The sequence below is a fragment of the Myotis myotis genome, unplaced genomic scaffold (assembly GCF_014108235.1).
Source record: "Myotis myotis isolate mMyoMyo1 unplaced genomic scaffold, mMyoMyo1.p scaffold_m19_p_9, whole genome shotgun sequence".
Taxonomy (NCBI): Eukaryota; Metazoa; Chordata; class Mammalia; order Chiroptera; family Vespertilionidae; genus Myotis; species Myotis myotis.
In genome coordinates this window covers 66442108-66469949 of record NW_023416401.1, presented here as the reverse complement: position 1 = coordinate 66469949, position 27842 = coordinate 66442108, and the positions used below count along the sequence as shown (strand labels likewise).

The window sequence follows — 27842 nt, the reverse complement described above, 5'->3', positions numbered from 1 at the left end:
AGTGTGGACTACAAAATAAAATCATGATAAGTTGGTTCCATGTCACATCGCTAGAGAGAAAGGTTACACACAGCTGGGAGGAAAAATCTTTTTCCATTGACCCTCTCAAAACAAGCCATGACTTCATCGGGGTTGGCTATCTGGTAAATTCCACTAGAATATCATGCTCTGGAATTTAGGAATTAGAGGAAGGGGCCAGAGGAAATGTTAAAATAGCCCTTGAGGGTAGTCAAGCATGGCTCACAGATCTGCTGCCCTGGGGAACCCACAGCCCTCGGGGAGCTGCAGCAGTGATGTGTTTTACTTTTCTATTTCCAGCCTGTGACTCACATCACAAATATTGACTTCTATTTCTCTATTAGCATCAGATTTTTTCTTGAATCCTCCAAATTGACTTTGACTATAACTTTGGTTAATATTAAACCTCTTGGGTCAACACGTTTTTATAGCTGTGAGCTGCTCCAACCACATGGACTGGGGATTGGCAAAGAAGCATTACAACCAGGAGCAGGACTCCGAGAAGGCTCCTTTCAGGTCCCATCCCCCTGCTCCCCATCTACCAACCACCGTGAATACTCCTGCCAGATTCATCTTCCACAAAGCACCAGTGGGGTCATGGTTTCCTGGCGTATAAGCCTTCCATGACACTCCATTGCCAAGAGCGGGAGATTTGAATTCTGTACCCAGTATTCAAGGGTATGAAAAGACTTTATTTTGTTAAACCCCAAAGACCTTGACAAACATATCACCTCCACATATATACATAATCTTTTCCTTGCTTAAATCCTCTAAGCACTTTGGGCCTTTCTTACCTTACCTGTGCCCCTCCATCAGAGCCTCTGCCATACCCATCTTTGCACCCTCCATACACCTAGCATCAGAGCCAGGCACATGGGAGATGGATGAGTAAACATTTGCTGAGCTAAATTGTCTCAAGGTTTATTTATTTCCTGTAGGTACATGATTAATAGTCCCATGAAATAGTTAAAATAGCCATGCTGCAAGGTGGCTGGAGCAAGACATCTCAGGGGAAACTGGGTGCTTTTGGGTAATGCCCAGCTAAAAGAACATATATTAGTATTATTCTTCACCTTATCTGGGAGAGTAAAAGAAATTATAGCCAAAGTTGAAATAAACATGAAAATGTAAGTCAGAGAGAGCAAAAAAAAAAAATAGAAACCCACAAGGAATCGAGCATCTGAATAGCCTTTGTACAATGAGGTCTTTTGGGGAATACACTAAAGACAGAATTAGGGCAGGAAATGTGTTTTTCCCTTTCCTTCATATATTTTCTGGTGGGCAACTATAAGTATAAAACGATGAAAAAGAAAGAATAACAGGAGAAAAACAAAAAAAAGGGGGGATCCTAAAAAGCAGTTATCTTACACAGAAGAAAAGAAATCCCTTGTCAACAAAACATGGCTTTGACCTCTCTCCTTCACTGAACTGGAAATAACCAGATAATGACCAATCCCTTGGAGGAAATAGAGGGCCAGGGAAGCCAAATTGTTTTACCTCCTCAGGGGACAACTACTTTAACTGAAGGCAGGCATCTTGGCCACGACAGCTGAGCACCCTAGCATAATTGGGTACCTGTGCTGCTGATGGAACCCCCTCCATCCTGTAGTGCTTGTCATGTCTCTACTCAACAGTAACTGATGCTATAGGTGCTGAGGATACAAAACAGAATTTTTGACTTTGTCAAAATATATTCAAAGACCCTGAAGGAACAGCTGAATGGCTCTAAAAGTTGGTTTGCATGTAGTATTCTCAACAAAGTTGGGCAAGACACCTAATTTCCCAAAGGGCTGGTAAATATCTTTACCTCATATGTTATTGACTATGCCCAGCTGCTAATTTGCATTTGCACAAATGTGACCATGGTTGAAAGAAGGTGAGGAGGGATTTCCAATCAATTGCCAGCATGCTGGCCTCTTTGGCAGTGCAGGCCAAGGAACGTGTGCAGGTGCAGGCGGGCTTCCGGGCACATGGATTCGTCTCTCATCCACTCTCTAGTGTTTCTGCAATAAAAATAATTGACCCATGTTCAATATGGGCCTTCCATCAACTGCTTTTTATCAACATCACTTTTTTTGAAACACTAATACCCATTTGGTTTTAGGAAAACAAAGGGAGCAAGAGGCTATTTGAGATTCAGACTTTCTAGAAAGTCTATGAGTGATTTGTGAGTTTTCTCATGCTCTGCAGTAATGGATAAACAGGGGACGTATGTTTCCATTTTATCATATCCCTGTGGATGCTTAAAGTCCATATTTTCCTGTTGCTAAAACTCAATGGGGAAAAAAAAACTAAAAAAAAAAAAAATCCCTCAAAAGAAAAGCACTTCTTTTATGACTCATGTTCAATGTCAATAGAAAGATTTGTTTCCTCTGAAGGTACACTTTAAAAGGAAAAAAAAAAAAACCTGAAAATTCTATAATGACATAAAAATCTTGCCACAGGTTATAAGACCAAGAGAAGACATTGTTCACCGAAATAAATCCATTTGTTCCTTTGCACATTCTCACTCTTTTCTTTCTCTCAAAATGAAAACGATACCATCTTCACCTTCCAACACAGGCATGTGAGGTAGTTTTGTGAAAGAAAACTAAAAGCTGAATATTCACTGAAGTTTGTCAGGAATCCAGTTTGAAGTGTGAATAGACCTGTCTATCAGGAACAAGCAAATGAGAAGGAAGTTACCTTTCTTCAGACCTTCATCAATATATGTATGAACGGGTCCCTGACTTTGTTGTCCCAGACCAATACACAATACATTTCTGGTCAGTTTTTAAATAACATTGACAACAATAATAACAGTAACAGCTAAAATTTCCTAAGTGCTTTCTAAGTGCCAAGCACTCTATAAGTACTTTTCTATGCATTGTTTCATTGATTCTTCATATGATCTCATAGGCATGATCCATGAGATTTCATCATTTCACAGATGACAAAATAATATTTCCTAGGTGTTGATTCAAAGTGGAGTGGGTGGCAGGCCACATTTAGGGGCAAAAAATACAGACTGAATCCCTAGAAAAGAAACTTCTATACCTCATACTTTGGATTTGAATTTACTTTGCTTTTCAGAGCGCAGGGAGAAAAACAGAAGGAGGTGGGTTCAGGGAGTTATGATGACAAGTTCTAAAGTCTACTGGAAAAGCCAGACACAAGGTACTACAAATAGGAGGAAACCCCTTCCTAGTGTGAGGCATATACCCAACATTTAGTGTGCCCAATAGATATTTACTTGGTGGAGGAAAGACTGCTTCTCTCCTGCATGTTAAAGTGATTTCTAGAAGATTCAAAACCTCTGGTCCAATGGCATATGTCCTTCAGAGAGGAAGGGTGGGATTCTGAGAGAGAAAGAGAGAGAGAGAGAGAGAGAGGATATAAGCTACATTAAAGCACTAGTATGAGCACTTCTGATTACTGATACTTCTTGGGAAGAGTTGGGAGCATGTTATAGGCAGAGTGGATGATGGATGCACCTCCCTCTGAGCTCAGGACATCTACCTACTGATGTCTGCAGTTTTAAGGCTTCAAAAAGTCTCCACAGCTTCTCAGTTCGGAGCACTAAATAGGGGAGGATTAGTTCATGGTCTACATAGGATTAAAATGCTCAGCTTCCCTTTCCTGATTTCTCTCTGCTCACGAGATCCACAAGCCAAAAATACACTCTGCCTGCTGCCGACAAGGCCACAGAGCTGCATCATGGTTACTGCCCTCCCAGTGCCCTTCCCGTTTTTGACCCATTTGCTATCAGAAGTTTCTTTCCTGTTGGGCCTTCTAACTCATCAGTTAGCCTGGAGGGAAAAGGTCCACCAAGCAGCTGTGTCCCTCGTGCTTCCTGCGGGCCTCACCGTGGCCTTAAGCTTGCATTTTGCATATTGGCCAGGCTCCTGCCTAGTTTTGCCCTCCCTGCACCCAGCACTTTATTCCCCCGAGAAGACACACCCTCTGACTTCCTAGGGTCCCTACTTTGGCTGCCTACTGCACCAAAGGCATACTCTTGATCAAGTCTTTTTCTACTTTGCTTTGTACACACATCTCATCTAAAGGGAGTAGGAGCATCCACTGTGCAGCTTCTAGATCCTGCTTCCAGATGTGGACTGCAGATGGCAACTGATCAGATGCGAGCCTCTGTACCAATGGAAGACTTGTCTTTTGGGCAACTTTGCCTTAACTTGGTGGGAAGGCACATGTTTCCAAGTTTCTTCAGGAGCTAATGTAAGAGTGAGAGTTTGGGCACAGTGAAAAGTCAAGGGCCACAGGTCTTCAGAATGCCTCGCCATCGCATCAGCAGGTAATGGTGAGTGCTCTAATCTCTGATTACATTTCCCGCAGCCTCAGCCTTCACTGCTGCCTTTCTGCACTCAGATGCCTGGCCTCCCTGTGGCCCTCAGTGACGACTTGATAAACCATTGACCTCAATTATTAAGTGTGGAGCAGAAACAATATTAAACCTGACTCTCCATTCCCAGTTGAGCTATCATGTGTCTCTCCGTAACTTGGCAGGAACCTTTTTCTCACCCCATGTCCTTCCTATTACCCTGCAGTATGTCCTGAACCCTCCCAACCCCAGGAACCCCAGAAACTCAACTCCAGCTTCTCAAGAGTGACACTGTTGGGCACCTGTGCTGGCGGATTTGCAGGTCAGCACTTAATCAGCAAGCTTCTCCCTTTCCCAGAGGCCTGATGATGGTGGGGGGTGGGGAATCGGGAAGGTTATTCCTTCTTTCACTAATCACTATGGATTCCTGGGAAGCAGTGCTGTGCCTCCCTCAAAGGAAGCTGAGTCATTCCCAAGCAAAGAATGACTTTTTTGTTTTGTTTTATTTTAGTTTGTTTTAGAAAACGGCGTCTTAGAGGTTTCTAGATAGGGAAATGGAAGGAACTTCATCTCTCTTGGCCAGGGCAGCCTGCAACTTCTAGAATGCCCGGTTGCTGAGTCATTACCCAAAGGAATCACAAGGAGAAACTCCACTGACTATGACAATAATTACTGTGCCCAGTCATATATATGTAGCAAACACCATGTGACAGGGATGTCTTCAATATCATTTAATCCTCACAGCAACCCAATGAAGTAGGACTGTTTAGTTCTAGAGGCAAAGAAATATAGGGAAAGAGGTAGTAGTATGCTGGTACCTGTCAACAACTGACTCTCCGGGCAAAAAAGTCCCAACATTTGCCAGTTTCTATGGGTTAAATCTTCACTATGTCATGGGAGCTTTTACACTGCCAACCTGATATTGGTAACTGCAGAGTTGGAAAGAGTCATGCACAATCCGTTTTCTTGAGTTGATTCCAGCACACACTAGACAGAGAGGTTAAGTCACCTCCTCAAAGTCACAGAGCAAGAATGTGGTTGAGTTGAGTTTTGAACACAGGCCACACTGCTCCAAAGTCCACACTCTTAACCACTAACAAAGCACAGCCAGAACCAACTAGAAGGGCCCTCTCTGATTAGCAGACTGATTGGAATGTTTATCTTAATCAGGTAATTTCACAGATAATCACAATGGTATTTGTTGGCACAGATGAAATAACAATGTCTTGATCGTTTTTGTCTTCCCCACACCTTGATAGAGTGGTTAACATCCATAGATGTTAATGGCATTTTACTGCGTTTAATCGGCTGACATTAAAGGGCGTGGGGCTGTCTTTGGTGAAGTCCTTGGAAGACTGAGGGTCAGTATTCTAGAGATGAGGCCGAGGGAGAAGCAGCTGTACAGGGTGAAGACTGGCAGAGCAGATGGGGAATGTGGAGCAGGGCCCATGGAGTGGACTTCCCCCATTTGTCTTTTCCCCAAGGCCTATCCTGGCTCCTCGGCTCAGAACCCTAAATGGAGCGTAGTTGGTGACACCCCACTTGTTGAGAACTTGTTTCCCTTCTTTGCTGCATTAGGCCACCAGTGAGTCACTCTGGTTTGTCTTTCAAGTAAAAGGTGGAGACCGGAGAGGCAGGGCATCCTTTGCTGATCAGTGCTAGCAGCTGCCTGGAGTATAAAACTGGAATGTGGTGTGTCTCACTGCCGTATGTCTAGACCAAGGAATTCGTTTGTGAGGCCCTGCCTTCAGAATGAACACAGGAAGACTCAGCCCAGAGGTGTCAGACCTGGGCCAGACCTACCATGTGTACACACATGACCTTACTTGATGCTTGTCAAAACCCCAAGTAGACAGTTTTTATCTCCATTTCTCAAAGGGAAAAACTCTGCCGTAAGTGTATCTTTCTGGTCTGGCAAGACACCCCCAGCCCATTAAGATGGTTGAATGGAGAAGACTTTGATAAAGGGACTGCATACAGAGGAGTGGACAGGATGGAGAAATAGCTGGAAGAGCCATCCCAGGACTAAAGGCAGTGGGAGCCTTCGCTAGTCGCAGACTTAGAGTGGAAGGGAAGATTAGTGTGACTGGTACCCAGCATGGATCACAGCTATGGAGGGAGGCCACAGGACTGGAGCCATGGCCATTCCCCAGGAGCAGAGCCACTGATAAAACCATAACCTGACCTGAAGGAACGTGAAGAATAAATACCCCAGCCTCACCCTGACATCAGCTGAAAGCTAGGGGGCAAAGAGAGGGGTCCTAGCTTCCTGGACACAGAGCAGGACAAAGAATGGCAGAGGCAGCATCTGGGGGACATACAGAGACATCAGGTGACTTTCCCAAACTCGCAGAGGGAGTTTCTGCTGGTGGGGCCAGAGAGAACACAAGCTCCCAGTACAGAAGAAAGACCCAGGAGACGGGCCAGTCCTTGTGACTTTAACAAGCCACTTGAGTTGCCTGGGCTTCCATTTTTTTCATCTCTAAAATGGGACATTGGACTTAAACCATAAGACACTGCCACTCAAATACTTTTAACATGTAGCTTTCCCCAAAGGCTACTAGTCACGCCATGCCTCACTGAAATTAGAATTGATTTCTCTCGTGTCTTCTTTTCTCCCTTTGAATATAAAATGCCTTGGGCATAGCAACATGAAACAGCAAAGCAGCACGAGAGTGTAAAAGCTTACAAATCACCATTTGGCAGCCCGAGGAGCAGAATGGTGAGGCACAGAGAATTCCCAATTACTCTGAGCTGCAGCAGGACCTACTACATGGCCTTCATGCTGAATGCAGGATATGGGGCTTCCAAGGGGTTAATAGGGCTGGCACTTCATGTGGTGCTGGTGGGCGAAGGGTGGAAGGATCCAGACCCACATCCCCACCCCCCCTCCCAAACACAACATACCACCAGCAGCAGCCCACACTAGGTCTGTGCAAGATTTCTGGGTGTATTTTTAGGATGATCAGTGAGTGCTACATTGTGACGTATTAATACTATAGAATAACCTACACCACTGCACACAGGTGCTCTGATAGCACAGAGCTCCCAGGGTCACTACTATAACCATTAAATGAATGCAGCGAAATGCATGACATACTGTAGGCATGTTAGAGATTGTTTCTTTCCTCTACTTCTGGAAAAAAAAATTTTAATCCTCACATGAGGATATATTTTCTATTGCTTTTCAGAGTGAGGAAGGCAGAGGGGGGAGAGAGGGAAGGAGAGAGGGAGGGAGGGGGAGAAGGAGGGAGGGAGGGGAGGAGGGAAAGAAACATCGATGTGAGATACATCGATTGGTTGCTTCCCACACATGCCCCGACAGGGGCTGGATATTGAACCTGCAACTCAGGTACATGCCCTTGACAGGGAATTGAACCCAAGATCCTTTGGTGTGTGGGCCAACACTCTAACCACTAAGCCACCGGCCACACACTGATTTTCCACACACTGATTTTCTCAATACTTTTTATATTATTATTATTACTTTTTCACTTCCTCTTCATTCCTGCCCTTTAGATGCTGCAGCAAATGTCCCCCAATATTTTCGGGTTTTTAACAAAAGTGTTGCTTTAAAAGATCACATTACAAATAAGGAAAGAAAGAAGAGAAAGCTCAGTCTGTCAAGCATGATAAGATGAAAACTGCTTGTGGCTGGGTTGAAGGTGGCCTGAGAAGGGGCTCAGATCTCCACTGAAAATGTGACCAGAAACACCCATCAGAAAGGATATATGCAGCCCTATGTTCATAGCAGCACTATTCACCATAGCTAAGATCTGGAAACAGCCTAAGTGCCCATCAGCAAATGAATGGATTAGAAAACTGTGGTACATCTACACGATGGAATACTATGCTGCTGTAAAAAAAAAAAAAAAAGGAATTCTTACCATTTGCCACAGCATGGATGGAACTGGAGAGCATTATGCTAAGTGAAAAAAGCCAGTCAGAGAAGGATAAATACCACATGATCTCACTCATTTGTGGAATATAGTGAACAACATAAACTGATGAACAAGGACAGATCCAGAGGTGGATAGGCATCGATTGGACCGTGGGGCCTCAGGGGGAAGGTAGGGGAGGGTGTGGGTAAGGGGGAGAGATCAACGAAAGGACTTATATGCAAGCATATAGGCCTAACCGAAGACAGGGACAACAGGGGGGGTGAGGGCATGAGTGGGGGGTAGGGGGTAATGTGGGATAAGGACACATATGTAATTACTTAATCAATAAAATAAATAAATAAATAAATAAACAAACAAACAAACAAATAAATAATAAAAAAAATAAAAATGTGAAGAACAGCTGCTGGGGGAAATGTTGCTTCAGCCACAGCGGCTCCCCCAGGATCGCCCTCAGGGCCCGGCGCTCCTTGTACTGAAAGCGGAGGGATCATCCCAGGACACACAGCTCGGCCCCCTCCGGCCCACCAGCTCCTCTGCTTTCCCGAACTGATGCCTTAATTCAGTGAAACAAATGGTTTGACTAATATTTTCCCCCTGAGTCAACCACTTATTGGGGCATCTAGCACAGGCTTTCTGCGCAATAAGACGTGGTCATGTCAGCTCGGCACTGGCAGACACGCCGGCTGGGCGCAGAGCACGTTTGAGGGTAAAGGGAAGAAGGTGATTTAAAGTGTATTACTGTTTGAGGGGGAAAGATAGTGAAGCACTTATAGGTGAAGGGAAAGCCCCATGGGCCCTGGGAGTGGGTGTCACTGAGCTGAAAGGTCCGTGTATCTGTTTAAAGCTTAGGAAGAGCCGAATGCCAGGAATAGGGTCCTAGAGCACACGTTCACTTTTTATCTAGTTCTTTCCAAAACGTGTGGCTGAAAGGCATGTCTGCTGGGTTCTGCGTCGACCAGGATGTCCTGACGTGGCTTCTAAAAAGCAAACGGGCAGCAGCTGGAAGTGATCAGTAGGTGGGTAGCGGGCGGCAGAAGGTGGCCTTCCTCCGCGGTGCCCGGGAGCCTCTGGGGCGGGGGGACTGCCCAGCTCCCCCATGGGCAGCGCCGGAGCCTGTGACGACACCCACCAGCGTGCTCCTCTGAGGATGAGTGATTGATGTGCGAGAGCTCCGAGGCCCAGGAGTAAGTGAGTCAGCAGCGGGAAGCAGGAGCAGCGAAACAGGGGTTTTCTCTTGAATTCTTGCTTATTTTGGGACAGTATGATGCTCTTCTCAGAGGGAGCAAATAAAGTGTTAGTGGAGGCAGCCAGGCTTATGTAACTCCTTTCTAAAACAAGTGGGTGACGTCACCGAAGGGATCAACATCTTCATTAAAGAAGTTACATAGAATTGATGTCAACACAGCTGGCCTTCTTTCAATGTGGACTGATGCTATCCTCAGCGCTGCCACTAATTAGCTCTGTGAATTTGGGCAGGCTTCTGGGCCTCAGTTTCCTCAAATATAAAATAATGGGGTTGTTCTTGGCAACGCCCCAGGTACTTTCCAGATCGGCCATCCCTCAAACCTACTGAATATTAATAGTGATAATTTTGGTAATAGTTGCAATAGCAATAGTAGCTAATATTTATTGAGGGCCTTCTGTGTGTCAGGCAACATACTAGAAGTTTTAAAAATATTATACCAAAACATATGATCTCATTGTTTCCTCCAAACAACCTTATGAGGCAGAGAACATTATTAATATGATTTAGCAAACAGGGAATTTGAGATTCCAAGAGGTTAAGGTCCTTGAATAAAGTCATGTACAACTAGTACATAGTTGATGTGGTCAGGGTCTCAGCAGACAAGAGATGACACGTTCGAAGGATTTAGCTGGGAATAATTTAATAGAGGCTCTTTCTGGAGGTGTGGGTAGAACTAAAAGCACCAACAGGGGATGGTGACCAGGCACTGGGACTGGCAACAGCAGGGAGCTGAAGGGGGCCGGGGGAGGAAATGGATGTCACCGGAGCCTGGGGAGGGCAGGAGCCAAGAGGAGCCACCTGGCAAGAGCTGTAGTCACTGAGGAGCACAGCCACCACCAGAACCAGAAAGAACCTGGGAAGAAGAGAGAGGAATAAATACTGCCCCTCCCCCTCTCTCTTCTTGCCTTCCTATATCCTAAGCCAGGGGTGGGCAAACTTTTTGACTCGAGGGCCACAATGGGTTCTTAAACTGGACCGGAGGGCCGGAACAAAAACATGGATGGAGTGTTTGTGTGAACTAATATAAATTCAAAGTAAACATCATTACATAAAAGGGTACGGTCTTTTTTTTTTTTTTTAGTTTTATTCATTTCAAACGGGCCGGATCTGGCCCGCGGGCCATAGTTTGCCCACGGCTGTCCTAAGCCCTCTCAGTGCTTGAACCCAAGCAAAGCCAGAGGGTGAAGGAGCCTGGAGTACAGTCCAGAGGGGTCAGCCTCATGATACAAGAGCAGGGCAGGTAGGACGAGAGAATGGGTCTGTGGATCAAATGAAAAAGAAACAGCAGAGCCAGGATTACAGCCCAGTTCTTTCTGAGTCCAGAGACCTTGAACCTTCTTCCTAGGTCCAGCTTGGGTGGTACATGCATAAGGAGCAACACTGCATATTCTTGACTATCATAGGATCATTGGAGGTTGGGGAGCCCTGAATTCATGGCCAATGTCCAGGTAACTGGCTGTCCATGTTAATGGCATCACAGCAACTTATATCATAGTACGTAGTCTGACTGCATTTGAAGCTCTTTCCCCTGGAGACATATCATTGGTTATCAATGTCACAGGAATGGTTATGTGGGGTGGAGGGATACTACTGATGCCTTTTCTATAAATAATGGAATAATGTTCAACTTTGGAATGTACATTCCCAGAAAGAAGAAGGTTCAGAAATCCACAAACACATGGAGATGCACACTCTTTGGTCTACCGTTCTTTGTCTGGAACCGCACATGCCCCCAACCCATCCGTCACTCACATCTCTTTCCCCTCCATCCACCACTACACATGGGACCCTGTGGGCTCATCACCATCAGCCCCTTTCTGTGCGGTGGCTACTCCCTTGGCCTGCAGTGCCTTCTTTCCTCCCTAGTTGAAACCAGATTTCTTCTCCAGGAAACGGATCAAAGTTCACTTCTCCTCCATGAAGCCTTCCTCACCTCCCTGTTCACTCTCTTATCTACATTTCTTTGCACTAACTTCTATTGCAGCACTTATCATTATGTTGTAAAGATTTCTGTTTGCTTCTGCACTGGACTGTGAACCTGTGAGGAAGTGTTAGTTAAAAACAGAAAAAGAAATAACACTTGCTAACATTTATTTAGCACTTACTATGCATCAGGCACATGCATTAGCTCAGTTAATCCCACAAGAACCCTATGAGTTCGGTGCAATTTTTATTCCCATTTTATAGATGAAGGAACTGAAGTCTAGAAAGATTAACTTGCCTAAGATTTTAAATAGCCATACATGAACTTATAGATTTTTTTGGAAGGCATGTAAGTCTTGAATTCTTCTCTTTAGAAACTTAAATGGTGATGCATCCTGTATAAGAACATGAACAACAACTACAAAAAATCACACACACACTAGGTTGCTGGTAGCTTCTACCTAATCCTGAGATCTTTAGGTGGCCACACTCCCCTGAATCTTATTTCACTCTTGTTTTATAAGAGTGAGTGTAAGTGTGTGTGTGTGTGTGTGTGTGTGTGTGTGTGTGACTTAGTAAACAAACATGGGGTGCAAACCAAAGTAGAAATTCTAGATATCAAAAACAAGCAGAAATTTGGCTCCAAACTAAGATGAGATTGCAACATTCTCACCAAGTACACATGGGACCAGAAGGCTGATTCAACGTCCACACCACTAAGTGTGCAGAGTCAAAAGGCTCCCACCCTCACCTGGCTCTTCTGTCTCTACCCTGCCCCAATTCTGGACTTCAAAAGGAACAAAAAGGAGGTTAGCTTCTGGCTTTCGAATGGGCTGATGTAAGTGTAAAATAACCTTTAAGAATAGTTGTACCTATTTTTCAACTTATTTCATATATATGATACAGTTTATTCTTATATTATTATTTATAAATCATTGTATTATTTCCCAGATGAACAGCTGCTACATGGATATATCACCCCTCCCACTGTATATATTAGTGGGACAAGGTGAAATTAAACCTGATAGTAATGTGAGCAGGGGGAAATAAGAAGGTTAATGAGGTAATATTTCAATAGCCTCCTAATAATTTGTCTCAGGCTTCTTCTCATTTTATCTCCTCATTGGACCTCCCAACCCATTCCTGACCCTGTCCCTCTAAGACCGAAGGGTCTTTCTGTATTAATAAAAGCCTTCTCATGTAGCTTGATCTCCCACCAACACCCCCCATTCTGAATGGGGACTTCCACTGAAATTCATCCGACAACGCCACTAGAGTTACCTTTCTGTGTCACTCAACCAGTGTGAAAATTTTCACCAAATTTTCCCTGTCTGACTCCTTGGAAGATCCCAAAGACCAACCATTCACAATTGGCTTCTGCCCACATTTTCGTCTTCCAAAACCCAGTCACACCATCCATAGCTGACTCTGAGGTCCCTGAATGACCCTACAGGAAGATTCCGCATTCTTAGCAACACCAACACCAACAATGTAACACTCTGTTGAAGAAATTTGAGATTTAACATTTCAAAATGAAGCATTCAATCTAGTTGTGAAAGGCCAATCAGGAATGTGGCCCATGCTTGATGGTTTAACACTGACTGATGTCACATTACGTTTGGGAGGGGCTTTTACCCTGGTTCCATCACTCTGTAGGTGCCCCAGAGGTCTTACTCTGATCTTAACCCAAACATATACGGCTCTCTCCCATGTACAACCCTTTTCATATCCACCTCCCCTTCCTTGAAACATCTCCTAAGCCCCACAAGCAGGTACTCTGCATCTATGTGACCTGTGCTTACTTTTCCTTGAAAACTCAGCTTAAACATCCCTGGTGCTTTGAGGCCTCTGCCCAGCCCCTTCCCCTCCCATGAAATCCCTGTCACAGCTAATACCACTCATGACCACTTACTATGTGCTGGGCACTGTTCACAGTGCTTTGCAGATGTTTCTCATTTAATCCTCAAACACATTTTTGGGTGGTGCTATTATTATCTCCACTTGACAGATGAAAAATGTGAGAGGCAGAGAGGTTAAGTTGCTTGCCCAAAGCCACAGAGCTAGCAATGGTTCCAAAGACGAGCAGGGATGGTCTCCAATCCAGTTGGCTTCCTGACCACTCTGCCCCTTCTCAGCAGCCCTGTCTCACTTTGTCGTGACCATTGGTCATTGGTTTGACTGAGTATTCATCTGCCTGTCTGTCTGTATGACTAGACTGTAAGCTTCTTGGGTGCAGAACCCACTGATAATTCATTATCAGCATCAGGAACCCTGATAGCTACTTGGAGGAAAGAAGGCAAAGGAAAAAGAATTCCTCCACTAACCCTGGAACCATTGTCAGACCCTGGCCTGCCATGTTCAGGGCTCTTCATATTTTCCATGGTAGCCTAACCCAGTTTCCCACTTTTCCTCATTAGTGTTCAATTCCTCTGCAAGGAAACATCCTGACCCCATGCCTAAGAAGGCTGCATGTGTTATGGTACATAAAAAAAGAAGGCTTACAAATAGCAAGTGTTTTTGAAAACTCTTTACTATATTCCCATTTCCCTTACCTGCCTCCACCCCCAAAAAAGCTGGAGTTATGAAACGCATGCTAAATATTGAGCTATTAAACTTAGGAATATTGAGAGAGCTGTTTTCTTAAAAGCTTATTTTTTTTTCAGCTCTCCTTGTTTTGCCCTGAGTGTTTTTAGCAGTTCAAACAGGTTGGGTTGGCCACAAGGAGCAGGGCACAGGTTTTTTCCACCCGTAGGTTGAGGTATTCATTCCCACTTTAAACCTCTCTAAATTTATGTGCCAGTATTTTCCAAGTAGATGTATTTGTAGGTATGTTCGGGAGAGAGCTGGACATTCACAGCGTTGACTGAGACTGGGGGATGACAGCTGGACAAATTCGAGGTTTCGAGCTTCACCCTCAGCCTGACCTTTGGCAGCAATGGAAATGTTTGCACTTTGCAAAGCTTGTTATTCTGTGTGTGTGTGAGAGAGAGTGGTGGCGGGGGTCGGGGAGGGGTGGGAAGGGAGGGGGAGAGAGAGGCTTTGCTTTTGAGAAAATATAGTAATGTAATAATATAATATTACCATAACATATTATTATATTATTGTCAGATTTCTGTATGGCTTTTATGACACTTCTCTCTTTCCAATTTCCCCCCTATGTCACCACCACCTCTGTGACCTAGCATGGATCTACTATTTTTCCTTTCTTAATTGAGGGGAAGGAGAATCAGGTTTACTGAGATATAATTTATTTACCCCTTTTAGTATATAATTCTGTGAACTTTGACAAATGCATAGAATCATGTAACATCAGTATAATTAAGATATAGAGCAGCTCCTTCATTAAACAAACAAACAAACCCACAAAATCCCTCCTGCTGTTCATTGGTGGTCAACTTCTCTAATCCCCAGACCCTGACAAGCACTAATCTGTTTTCTGTTCTTATAGTTTTGCTTTTTATAAAATATCATATAAATGGAATTATATCATGCATAGCCTTTGTATCTGGCTTTTTTCACATAATATAATGTATTAGAGATTCACCCATACTATTGGATGTATCAGCAGTTCATAATTTTTTTTTATTCTGAGTAGTTCCCTATTGATTGGATGCACCACAATGTATTATTGGTATACCAGTTATCCGCTCGTCAGTTGCTTGTTCCTAGATTTTGGCAATTATGAGTAAAGCTTCTGTAAATAGTCACAAGGCTTTTGTTTGAACATTAAGTGTTCATTTCTCCTGGATAAATACCCAGGAGTGAGATTTCTGGGTTGTACAGTAAGTTTACAAATATATATTTAAAAAATGATAAGAAATTGCCAAATATTACCAAAGCTAATCTGCCATTTTCTTCACTCATCTAAACATTTTAAGAGACCTCAGCAGGGTTCCTGATTCTGTCCATTAATGCCAAAAACATTAAGCAACATGCCAATGACATGAGTATAAAATGGGTCAGACAACTCGCAATCCTAGTGCGGTGAACACAGAAATAGTGCAAACTCTATTCCCATTTTCCAAGGTTTTAGGCTGGCATTTGTCATGGAATGGTGGCCTGAAAGAGTTAACTCACCTCCCCTGATGATTCTATTCCCAGGTTGTGAATAAGTCCTTCTGGCTCCTGAGAGGACCAGGCCTATTATTAACAACACCCATTTCCAGGTGATGCCCTGGAATTGAGATGTTCTAGCACCTAATTCCTACTATGACTCACCAGGTGATTCTGGTACATCAACTGATGCTCCAGCCTCAGTTTCCTAAAGTCTGAGATAGGATTGCCCTGTTGACTCAACTCATTGCTTGGGGGAGAGGAGATTACAAATAGGAAGAGTGTCATACAGGGGCGTTGAAGCTACTGGTCTCATGGCATCATGCGCTTGGGCACCCTTCTTCCCCAGAATGATAAAGACCTTTATTATACCATTCCTTAGATCGAGACTCTCTCATAAAGACAGGTCACATGATTGCCTCTATGAGAAACAGTGAGTCAGAGGAGTTTAAAGAGTCCCTAGGACTCTTTACAATCTTTCTGAAGGTGCTCACTGACTCATTGAAGCCCTTCCTTTTAGAACAACTTTATAAGTTGAAAATATTCTTGGGCATATAAGTTGGCCCTTCTCAAAGATGTTAATAGGTGAAGTCATCTCAAAATTGGCCCTCTGACCTTGAGATGCCCCTTTCCTCACAATGAAAATTCTTTAAAAAACTGGTCCAAGGTGATCTTTAGGGGATCAAATGAATAGGGGACATGAGCTATATCCATAGCAAAGTCTATCTACCCACACTCTCTTGATTGTTTTACCATTGCTGTGAACACCAGCTTGGCTACCTATGGCTAAGACCTGCATTCTGTCATGGGTCTGCCCTTGGACTGCAAGAACCCACTTTGCCCTGCACACTGCCAACAGTTGCCTCTGTGAATTCATAAACAATGACTGATAAGTGTTGAGGTCTTTGGCTGGGATAATATTGAGGTGTGTGTTGCACCATTTTCCAGAACTTCTCAGGGGCTTAAATCACCTTTGTGGAAATAATTTTCCACCCTTGACTGCCTGCCTGTTCCCCCTACTCCATGTCAACCTCAGTACACTTCCTTGTTCTGCCCATGTACAGTACTTGCTCTGAAAGCTTTGCCTTGCCTCTGGTTCTGGGGGAATCCAAACAAACATGGTCATCAACATTTATATCTACATGCAGGCATATGCATTTCTTTCCCGAGGAAGGAACCATGGTCTTTATCAGATTCTAAAAGGACTCTTCTAAAAACCTCCTTCTCCCTTTCTCCTTGCAACTCACTCCTTCCACAAACCTCTCAGTATTACCCCCTTGCAATTGAACCAATCTACAGGAATTTTTTAAAAAATTTATGCACATTAATATTTAACTGATAATAACTAAAGGCAAATAATTCCCAGGGACATTTTGAGTTGGAGTATTATTGAAGCACAAAATAGAAGAGATAGATTTTGTATCTGTAAGGAATCCAAATAATTCTCAATACCTTAGAAGAAATGTTTTGTTTAAGCAGCAAGGGAAAAGAGGCAGGTCAATTGTTGAGCATTCTGCTAATAAAACATTGCTTAATATGTTTCCATCACATAGATGAGGCTCTGACGATTGAATTTATATATGAACACATAGTCTCATATGTACAACAAAGATAATTATACATATTATAAGCATATAGGACAGGCACAATTGCTTTTAACTATCTATAAAAGTAAAGGCGTGTGCCTTTCTAGAAAAGATTAGCAGCTAGGGGATGTCATTCAAATATTTTTACTTGCTGACTTATGACCTGTGATTTTTTTAGTGGTTCTTTGTCCTCGAGTTATTCCTAACTCGAGGACACACACACACACACACACACACACACACACACACAGAGCTTTCAAATCAAATGCACAATGTTCTTTCATATCCAGTATCAACATCAAGGAATATCAAACACGATGGCTGACAGTCCAAGTCTTACTTTCTGCTTTCAAGGAGCTGCCAAGACATACAAATTGAAGCACTCCAATTCACAGCAGGGCTTTTTTTGTCAGTTTACCCGATCTGAAATTCAACACCATCATAACTCCTAAAATTCTCACGTACTTGCCTTCAGAAAAGGAAAAAAAAAAAAAGTCATTTTCCTCAGCAGAGGACTACGGTCTGTTTGACACAGCTTGCATTTGATCTTCCTGTATTACCCTAGCCAACAAATACAGTTCAAATCCAGCTTCTATGACATGGGGAAGAAATATAGCCTTGTGACTTACAAAGAAATGTGGCCATTGCAATGTGTGTATTATCATAGTAAACTTGTGAATAGAATCCAGTCACTGCAAATTAGCAGGAGGTGTGCACACCTATCATTTTCACTACATGCAAAGGGAGAAATGTCTGTATCTGTTCACACCCACTTCCTTCAAGTACAACTGACAATCAGGGATCCCCTGGGAAACTAAATAAAATTATGTTTTAAGCTGAGTGAGTTAGAATTGCTCATTTGCTTCCTGGTAGCTGGTGGATGCTTAGAAGTACACATCCATTCTCAGAGGTACCACCCTGTGCTTAAAAAATGTGGGGAATTCACTTGTATATAATTTGAGATATGAAACAAGGCTTAGTAAGACTCACAAACCAACGAAATAGGATTTTGTGCCCTCTCAGATGCAGATTTTGTGGTTCTGAATAAAGAGTTGAAGTAAATTGTAAGACTTAGGATTTCATAAAAATGCAGAACTTTTTATTAACTTTACTATTCATAAAATTTCTTCCTTACTTGGCCAGCTTGACCCAGTGGTTGAGCATGGACCTATGAACCAGGGGTTTCCAGTTCAATTCCCAGTCAGGGCACAGGCCCAGGTTGGGGGCTCAATACCCAGTGTGTGTGTGGTGCGGGGAGTAGGGGGAAGGCAGTGTGGCATGCAGGAGGCAGCTGATTGATGATTCTCTCTCATCACTGATGTTTTTCTCTCCTCCCTTCCTCTCTGAAATCAATAAAAATATATTTTAAAAATTTATCTCCTGTCCTAACAGGTTTGGCTCAGTGGATAGAGCGTCGGCCTGCGGACTCAAGGGTCCCGGGTTCGATTCTGGTCAAGGGCATGTACCTTGGTTGCGGGCACATCCCCAGTAGGAGGTGTGCAGGAGGCAGCTTATTGATGTTTCTCTCTCATCAATGTTTCTAACTCTCTATCCCTCTCCCTTCCTCTCTGTAAAAAATCAATAAAATATATTTTTTTAAAATTTATCTCCTTTTCTTTTTCTCCTTCCCTCATTTCTCCCTACTCCTTTCCTCCTATACTCTCTGTCTCTACTTTTATTGAGTACAAAATGGACACAGAGAAGTTTGAAAGCTTGATTAACTTTCACAAAGTGGACATAGTTGTATCCCCAGCTCCCAGGTTAATTACTAGCACCTAGGAAACACCCTTGTATTCCTTTCCAGTCACTACTCCTTCCACAGTGGTAACTGCTCTCCAGACTTCTAATTCTATAGATTCGTTTTGCCAGTTCTAAACTCTATATAAACTGAGTCATACAGGTGTATTCTTTTGTACCTGGCTTGTTGCCGTTGTTGGCTAAAGATATGTTTGTAATATTCATCCACGTCCTTCATCCATGTTATCCAAGTTCTAGTTTGTTCCTTCTCATCGCTATAGAGTATTCCTTTGTTCATATATAACACCATTTATTTATGCATTCTATTATTAATGTATTTGAGTGATTTCCAGTATTTGGCTATTGGGGATAACGCTACTATAAACTTTCTTGAACAAGTCTTTTGATGATCAAAACACCCATTTCTTTAGTATATATACGCAGGAGTAGAATGCTGAGTCATGTGGCACGTTCAGCTGCAGTAGATATGTCCAGACAGTATTCCAAAGAGCCTGTACACTTGGTGCTTTTCACCTTTACATGTTAGCTGTTCTGCTGGGTGCATTCTTTATTTTTAGCAAGGGTTTTGTTTGTTTGTTTTTGAGAATATATCATGCTCCAAAGCATGTCCTAAACACTGGGATAGGCACAAACAACCAGACCTTGATTTAGAAATTTGTCTGATAAGAGAGACAGAGAAAGGAATGAACATACACAATTCAAAGTGGTAAATATAGTGCAGTGGACGCATCAAGGGGACACAACCAGCTCCTCAGAAGAGGTGATAAAGAATATATGCTGGCCCTAGCTGGTTTGGCTCAGTGGATAGGGGGTCGGCCTGCAGACTAAGAGGTCCCAGGTTCGATTCCGGTCAAGGGCATGTTCCTTAGTTGTGGGCACATCCCCAGTGGGGGGTGTATAGGGGGTGGCTGATCGGTGTTTCTCTCTTGTCGATGTTTCTGACTCTCTGTCCCTCTCTCTTCCTCTCTGTGGAAAATCAATAAAATATATTAAAAAAAGAAAAGAATATATGCTGGTGCCAGAGAGGTGAATAGAACCCAGACAGATAAATACACAAAGAAAGAAAGAATCGGGTGTGTTTAATGACCAGCAAAAGGCTGTGAGGAGCTGGAGCACTGCGCGCAGGTTGAGGAACCGGGGGGAAGAGTGCTGGTTGCTGCAGCAGGGAGCTGAGAATTTGTTCATTGGGTCTTCATGAGGTCAGAGAGGTTTTATAAAGGGGAGAAACCTAATCATACGTTTAAAGTAAAATATTGGCAACGGAAAGGGCAAAAAAATGCTGGTGGCACTTATATCAAACTTGCCTAATAAGATTAGCAGTGAAGGTTCTGCCATCTGGACTGAGTTCAAATCCTGCCCCCAACATTTAGGGACTGAGTGTTGCTGGGCAATTTAACTTTAGCCTTGTCAAATGTATGGTAATGGTTCCAACACCTCCCACCTCCTGGAGCAGTGCAGAGGGAGATTAACCACGCAAAAGCCTCAGCTGCAGCCTGGCAAAACATACGCACTTCTAAGGGTGTTAATTACCAGGCTAAACAGGGAGATAAAAAAAGAATCAGGCTGATGACTTATGCCTTTCCTGTGGGACGTCATGGGCGTTTAATGTACAACATGGAAAGGTAATAAAGTTGACATGTTTGAAAACATCCTGATTCATGGGTTTAACAGATAGGCATTAAGTCTCTCAAGGGGTTAAGTCTTGTGCTGAACACTCTAGATCAGTGGTTCTCAACCTTCCTAATGCCGTGACCAGTTAATACAGTTCCTCATGTTGTGGTGGCCCCCAATTTCACTGTTACAAATTGAACATAATTAAAGCATACTGATTAATCACAAAAACAACATGTAAATATATATGTGTTTTCCGATGGTCTTAGGCGACCCCTGTGAAAGAGTCGTTCGACCCCCAAAGGGGTCGCGACCCACAGGTTGAGAACCGCTGCTCTAGATAGTCAGAGAAACAGAACTTGTTCTGCTTCTAGGGGACATGACTACCCAGTGTGACTAGTGCTCTAACTTAAAGAAGAATAGAGGAAGCACTCACTTCTCTGGGATGGCCAAGAGGGATGATGGAGATGGTAAGAAAAGGAGTTTCGAAGGGCAAGCTGGACAAAGGGTACATATGTGTGGGCACAGCAGGGAAAGGGGGGGCGGACAACATGACATGCCCAGAGGACAGACTTTAGTAGACGTAGAGATAAAAAGAGGCTACTTAAAACCACTCATTCTGGCTACAGTGTATTAATAATATGACAGTAATAATTATCTGCTACTTTATTCAACAAATCTATTTTTTGAGTGATGACTTTGTACCCAAGGGTATTTCAAATACTGAGGATATAGCCATTTATATCAGATGTCCCCACCATCTTAGAGTTTATGTTTTGCTTGTTAAGAGAGAGACAATAAATAAGCAAATGAGTGAAAAAGTAAGACAATGACAGGCAGGAATAGATGCTGGAAAGGAAACAGAGCAGGTGATGTGATGATATGAATGACGTAGATAAGAGGGATGAAGATGAGAAAGTGTCTTCGAAGAGGTGACATTAGGGATGTGGTTTTAAAAGATGGGGAAAAATATCTCAAGGAAAAGCAACTATAAGTCCATGCCCTTGAGGTGGGCTTGACCTGGAGGAACGTGAGTTCAAAGATGTAGGCAAGGATCAGGTCACGCAGAATCTTGGAAGACAACATCAGGTGTGGATTTCACTCTAACTGCAGTGGGAAGCCATTGGGTGGCAGGGATGGGGGAAGGTTAAGCAGAGAAGTGGCATGGCCAGAAAGGATCCTGTGTGGCAAATGCAATTGGAGCAGGGCATCACAGGAAAAGAGAAGCCTATCCAGTTGCCTGCAGCCTTCAGTGTGAAGTCCAGGGTCTCTCTTCTGATCGGTAATAGCCACGTAGCTTCTAATTCACTTACTGACAGGAGAGAGAGACTCTTTTTCTTTTCTTTCTTTCTTTCTTTTTTTTTCAGTCCTCACCTGAGGATATGTTTTTATGTTTTTATAGAAGTTAGAGAGAGAGGAAGGGAGAGGGGGAGAGAGAGAGAAAGAAATCAATCAGTTACCTCCTGTAAACACCCAAAACGGGGATCGAACTGCAACATGAGTATATGCCCTAATGGGGAATTGAACCTGCAACCTTTCTGTGTACAGGATGGTGCTCCAGCCAACTGAGCCACACCGACCAGGGCAGAAGGGAGACTCATTTTTATCTCAGAAGTTACCGACCAACCTGAAAACCTACAAGGAATGTGCTAGTGTGCCAATCCCTGTACAAAGAGGTATCCAATCAAAAGCACCCATCACTACTTCCCTGTCAGCTTCCAGGGTAGGAGCCGATGGCTCTATTTAAAAAAAGAAAAATTAATCCAAAATAAATACAAGAATGTATAATGTTAATCAAAAGTACACAAATGGATAGAATAAAAGGAGCCAGGCACCACTAGTGACTTTTATTGCCTTCGCTGTGGGGCCAGCAAGGGAATTTTAGATGAAATTCCCCCTTCAGCCTCCAGGAAATGATGCCTTTGTTCAAGAACAGCAGCTTCCCTTCCCTCTGGCTCTGTGTGGTCCACTGTGACCCAGGGCTGACTCAGTTTCACTTGCTAAACAAATGTCAGAATATCTGAGCCCCTTCCTAACTCCCTGATTTTTCAGTAGAAAAGAGCAATTCAGGTGAACTCTCCATGTTACAGGCCCCAGGAAACGGGCCTAAGAAGCATAACTTGTGAACAAGGATTAGTTTGGATAACAGGTATTTCATCCTGGTTCTCTCTAGAGTTTACCCCACAGGTGGTTCACGTGATTTATGTTAGCAGAATCTCCAGCTGTCCGGGATAGTAAACTTGAGAGAGATTGCCGGGGGATGGGAATAATTGCAAAACAGTGATGTGATCTGATTTCTATGGATGTTTTATTGTGCACCTTTAGTGACACAGAGAGAGTAAATAATTCCCAACATGAGCATCTCTTAGAATGGGAGAGTCACTGAGGATAAGATGAGGACCAGTCAGAACCAATCAGAATTTTTGTCTTAAAGCACATACATGTCCTCCTGGCTTGGGTGTGTCTATTACTCAGTAGTTGGAAGCTGGCATACTGAATTAGCTGTCACCTGTGAACACACTATCTATCATTATCAAGCTGCTTGTGCTTTGTCCCTCAGCATAATTCGGAAACCCAACCTTTACTGCAAACAAGTTTAAATATGAGATGAAATAAAATATAGTTTTATTGAAAAAAAATGATACAATTAATTCTAAAGCCAAAGGTTGCTAAAGTTGTACACATCTTTAGCTCTCACCTTCCCATTGACACAACCTAATTGTGTTTTCATTTATTCCTAAGAACCAATCTATGGAAACATCTAAAATATCTGTCTTTACTCTACAATGTTTCCTGCCAATAAAGGCTGATTTCAAATGTCAAAATGTAACAAAAAAATACTCATTTTCAAGAATAACTTATAGGGGGATTAATTTTTATTTTTCTTTGTTTCAAATATTTGAAATTAAAAGTTTCACTATTTTTTGAGCACTTACTCTATGCCAAGAGCTGTTCTATAGGATCTGCATATAATGCTACATAATAAGTTTCATTCATACTCTATGGATTCAAATATGTCTGCAGGTTGATGGAGAGCTAGCTGATCTAGATTGTAGTTGGATGGGTAGTTCTTCTGGTCTCCACTGGGTTATTGGGGGTGTGCCTGCTCCAGCTAACTTATTTTCCTCTTGGGGCCTATGGACTGTCCTGGCATATTCTTCTCATGAGTATGGTTGAGGGCAAAAATAAGCAAACTCCATCACACAGCACTTTTCAAGAACATGCTTATGTCATAACTGTCACCATTCCCATTGGCCACAGCAAATACCAAGAGTGAGGAGTATAGGCATCCTGCAACAGGGGAGCGCTGCATATATGAGGGAGAGCATGGTTATAGAAAAGGGTAGAGAATTGGAACTAACAATGCAATTTATTTATACATACAGGGTGTTCTCCCAAAATGTATACACACTTTGAATGATTATAAAGTTAGTGTTGATTAACAGACAGGTCATTTTCAAAATTCAAAAGGATCTACAGAAATGAATAATTTTTTTGTCAGTGCCTGTCTTCAAACTGATGACTGCTCTGGTCTAGGCACTGCTGATAAGGCAAAGCAATGCAATAGCAAACATCAAGAATCATTTTAGTCAGTATTTGTGTGTCCTCAGTTCATTGACTGTTGCCAGTTTTGTGCCATAAAGTTTATCTTTTATGTATTCCCATAAAAAAATCTAGTGGCACTTTAGGATAAATTTTCTTTATTCAAAGCTTAGTCTAGATTCATTCATTATTTCAAATCAGTTAAACCTGAAAAGGAGTGAAAATTAAGAGAGTTATTAGCTATTAAAGTATATATATATATATATATATATATATATATATATATAGACATTCTATATATATATATTTATATTTTTGTGTATCACCACATTTCCTTTTGAAGACAATATCTATACATTGCTAAAAGATGATTTGAAAGCCACTTTTTTCTCAATAAATGTGCTAGGTTTCAGAGTGATGATAATATTAATGAGGGCCCTTACGTTTTAGAACTTTTACAAGTACCAGACACTATGCAAAGGATTTTTCATTCATCACCTAACTTAATTTTTACAACTTGTTATTATTAGTTCTTATAACAGTGAAATGTAGGTTATATTAATTAATCTCACTTTAAAGATCAGAAACTGAGGCTCAATCAGGTAAAACAGTGTGTGTGGCAGCCTGGATTCAAAGTTAGTTCTATATGATTCCAAACTGTGTGCTGTTATTTCTATGTACATCACCTCTCATTATACTTAAATCCCTCTGCACTGCTCCGAGCCACCTTTTCCAACACCATTTATTACCCCTTCCTGTTCAGTAACTTCTAAACAGGTCTCATATTACATGGTACCCTCCGGGCTACCATATCTGTGATCTGTGCCTGTTCTTAAGACTTCTAATCACATTCTCATTTGGGTTGAATGGACTCTGCTAGCTGAAAAGCTCTTTGGGAAAAGGAGATCAATCTTTATACTTCTTCCTAGTACCTACATTACAAAGAGTAATATTAAAATACAGGTCAATGAGTTAATAGACATCAATTTCTCCTTCCAAATTTAGGCTGAACACCAAATAGTTCATTCATAAAGAAGCTACTAAAAAGGTATTTTTCTCTTTTGCACAAGATCCTTTCAGAAATGGGAAGACAATTGCTAGAAAATTCCTTTGAAGAAGAAATTTCTTGCATATAAAGTGTGGTTTATAACCACGGTGATAAGGGAAACAACTTGAGGCAAAAGGGGTGAATAAAAAGGAATACAGAGCCTAAGATGGGAGAAGAAAGTGAAGAGAGGGGGGAGTGACAAGTATAGAAAAAGGAGAAAAGGAAGAGGAGGAGGAGAAGGAAGAAAAATCAGCAAACAAGTAGGGAGTAGGAAACTAGAAGAGGGTAACAGTCAGACCAATATAGAACTAGGATGTTGAAAAGACATCATTTAAAGTGGATCCAGAGAGGGAAAAAAAGGAAGCAAACGTATTATTTCAGTGTTTGGTTAGGATTTGTAATTAATACTAGAAAATTTGCAAGTGCCTTTAATATCCTAATCACAGTGAAGATTTGTCCAAATCCAAAACTTTTACCTAAGTGTGAATGACTTGTTTCATATGTTCTATTCTGTAAACATATTTTTTCTTGTCAGACTGAAAGAAGGAAGAATGTCACTTAACAATCATTTTGCTATTAAATCACATATGGTATCTCATATTTCCAAGCTTCCTTGCCAGTGTCAGGAAGGATTCGTATTTTTGAAAGATCATCAAACGCTCTAGTCCTGCAACTGATCTGAAGTGTCCAGTGGCAGGATGTGTCCAAGCAGAGTCCACAAGAGGCCGCATATAAAACTGAATGCGGATTGAGTACGCAGCGTCTTCTCTGCTCTCTGGTTGAAACTGCACTCTCTCCAAGAGCAGTATTCTCCTCCCTTCCTTGGCTGTTTTCATCTTCATACACTTGTGGGCAGGAACATTTCCCTTAGAATCTTCCAGGATTTTCATAGTCTTCCTGAATGTGATCATTGGAAATTAAGATGCCCCAAAGGCCAAAAGGATATGATTTATTTAATCGGCGTACCCAGGCCCAAAAGCATTCTTCTGAGTCTTGTTGAAATTAGAGTGCAGTCCCTACTCGCCTACTGGAACAAGGTGCCAAATACCAAGATGGTATTCCAGGTGAGGCCTCCCCAGGATTGCAAAGAGCGAAAATGTGCCTGTGGGAGTGCTTGAAATGGGGATTTTCCTCCTGCTGCTGAAACCAAACCAAGCTCCTTTCCACTCAAATATCATGTTGCAAACTCCTATGAAATTCGCCTTCTGTCATGTCCCTCTAGGTCTTTTCTTGGCCTCACTGATTTCCAGGTTCTGAACTTCCTTGGAATATCTGTGTTTCTCATTAATTTCCACGGTTGTGTTTCCTTTTCTAAGTGGAATCTTGGCATCCTGAGGTTGGTCTGGATTTTGTATCTTATGTATGTTTCTGTGATCTGGGAGGAGATTCTCCTTCGCCTCATTTCATCACACATGGGTAATGAACTTGGTCAAATGAGGCAGCGTGAAGTTGGTTCCTTACTCCCTAGCATGGCTTCCTACCACTGATCACGCCCTGAGTCATTTGTAGATGAACCAGCCTTTCCCCTGAAAGGTTACGTCAGTGGTAATCCCTTGAAGCACTCTTGCTAATGGGCTCTGGTTTTGAATTCTAGTGCACTAGAAACAACGTATTTATTGAACACGCTCAGCTCAGCTATTTCATTCAGGCACCATAAGGTACAACGCTCTCCCAGAGTTGAAAAGCAGACATTGCATTCCTTTCACAGGGTCAGCCTGGAAGAGAAGAATTTTTCCATCCCCTTATAAACTCATGAAGCGTCCCACTCTGTGGGGCTACTATAACCTCTCTTAGGGCAAACTGGCTAAATGGAATTTCCTAAATGGTTCCACGAGCTGTCCAAGGATGGCATGCAAAAAGGATCCCCTGGGCAAACAAGCTGGGGAAAAATTTCAAACGATGTCACCCTCTTGGAGAATGTACATAGACATGTTAAAGTCGCTAAGATAAATACTTTTACTTTCTTTAAATCAACACTTTCTAAACTCATTTGACAACAACTCATTTTTTAAAATTTTATACACATTTTTATGGAATGACACAGATTATATATGTGCCATCATTGACTAAGAAGCATTATATTATGTTAAGATAATTTAATGTGCTTAGCTATTCACTTATTGTTGGTAATTTGGATTGTTTCTCATTTCCTAGCTGCTCTAATAAATATTGGGCAAATAAATATTTCACTGTCTTAATTATCCACCCTCCTTTTTGGACTATCGCCTTTGTATATATTTCAAACAGTTCTGTGTATGATAGACAATGACTCATTTTATTCAACACTTATCACAAAGACAGGACACACATTAGTAGTAAATGAGGCTAGGCTTTCCCGTCTGCCTGCTCACCAACAAGGATTTGGGGGTTTTCCCCACTCAGTTTCTTCCTAATGCTCTACTCTCTGCAGTTGCCCAATATGCTCTTTTTGGGCTTTTGTTATATAGAAACAAGAGGAAAGGTGGAAGAACAGAAGGATAAGAAGCTCAAAGAATAGAACTTTATGGATGATTATATTTTCCAACGAAGGCTGCACTAATATACATCCACATGTTCTTACACTGTGACTTCCAAAAGCAGATGGATCTGTATTTCCTTCCCTGGAATCTGGAAAGACTTCATTACTGCTGTGACCGGTAACGTTTGCTGAAGTGACATATGTCATCTGAAGCTAGGTCATCCAAAGCCATGCAGCCTTCACCCTGGCTCTCTCACTCAGCATGCTCACCAGCCTCCAGGTCCTGAGAAAGCCCAGGCCCCAAGGAGAGGCTACATGTAGGTTTTCTGACCAACTGCCAGACGTATAATGAGAATGCCTTTGGACCATTCCAGGTCCCCT

At 42.4% G+C, this 27842-nt stretch overlaps 1 long non-coding RNA gene across 2 annotated transcripts in view; it reads right to left on the bottom strand.

The window, feature by feature from the left end:
• The window catches only part of LOC118663792, a 38469-nt gene that overhangs the window by 1763 nt on the left and 8864 nt on the right, over nt 1–27842 (bottom strand). Inside the window, exons 1-2 of one of the 2 annotated variants that reach the window (XR_004970144.1) lie at nt 3251–3350; nt 1826–2021 (exon numbers count right to left, since the gene is read on the bottom strand). This is a non-coding gene — a long non-coding RNA (uncharacterized LOC118663792). Of the gene's footprint in view, nt 1–1825; nt 2022–3250; nt 3351–27842 lie in introns of those variants that run through there. The other variant, XR_004970143.1, reaches the window with a different exon arrangement.